The sequence below is a fragment of the Plasmopara halstedii genome, assembly GCF_900000015.1.
Source record: "Plasmopara halstedii genome assembly, contig: Scaffold_2892, whole genome shotgun sequence".
NCBI classification, from domain to species: domain Eukaryota; phylum Oomycota; class Peronosporomycetes; order Peronosporales; family Peronosporaceae; genus Plasmopara; species Plasmopara halstedii.
Window position 1 is genome coordinate 48220 of NW_020189797.1, and position 673 is coordinate 48892.

Below are 673 nucleotides of genomic sequence, written 5' to 3' on the forward strand. Positions count from 1 at the left end.
CCATCGTGAAGCATCGATCATAATTGCCCGACGCCCCGGAATCGATGAGAATTTTCCATGGCTTCTCGAAGCCCTTTACGGTCGCCTGCACGACCAGCAAGCCTGGCTTGCATACACGTTCCAGGTTCAAGAGCACGGAGCTCTTCGGGGCTGGGCCCTGTTCACCTCTACCTCCCTGAGGCTCAAAGAACTCAGTTCTTTCCGAGTAGGTCGCCCCGCGCCTAATGGGTGGTGTCTTTTCCACGCGATAAACAAGACTGGTAGGCATTGGGGTGATGGTTCAAAGAACATTGACGCGCCTTGCGCAGGGAGCAACCGTTCCGACGGTGACGGGTATCTCCACAGACAAAACACAGTCGTGTGTTTGTGTGCTGCCCAGCAGCTCGGAGCTCTGCTTATTCGTCCTCAGCATAGCTGAGATCCATGGGCACAGATCTTCTCCACGAGCTGTTAGAGTGTGCATTCCAACTAAGTCGTGCCGACTTCAAATTGAATTCGGCATTCAATGCCACATTCACCGCTTCTTCATATGAAGCCGGATGCACACGGCAGACTGCTGTTCTGGCCACGCCAGTGCGGAGGCCTTCCATAAAGACGGTCACTGTGATCGCCTCTGGGAGGGGATCTGCTGCCATCCCGGCAATGAGAGTGCGCATCTCTTGGACAAAGTCCA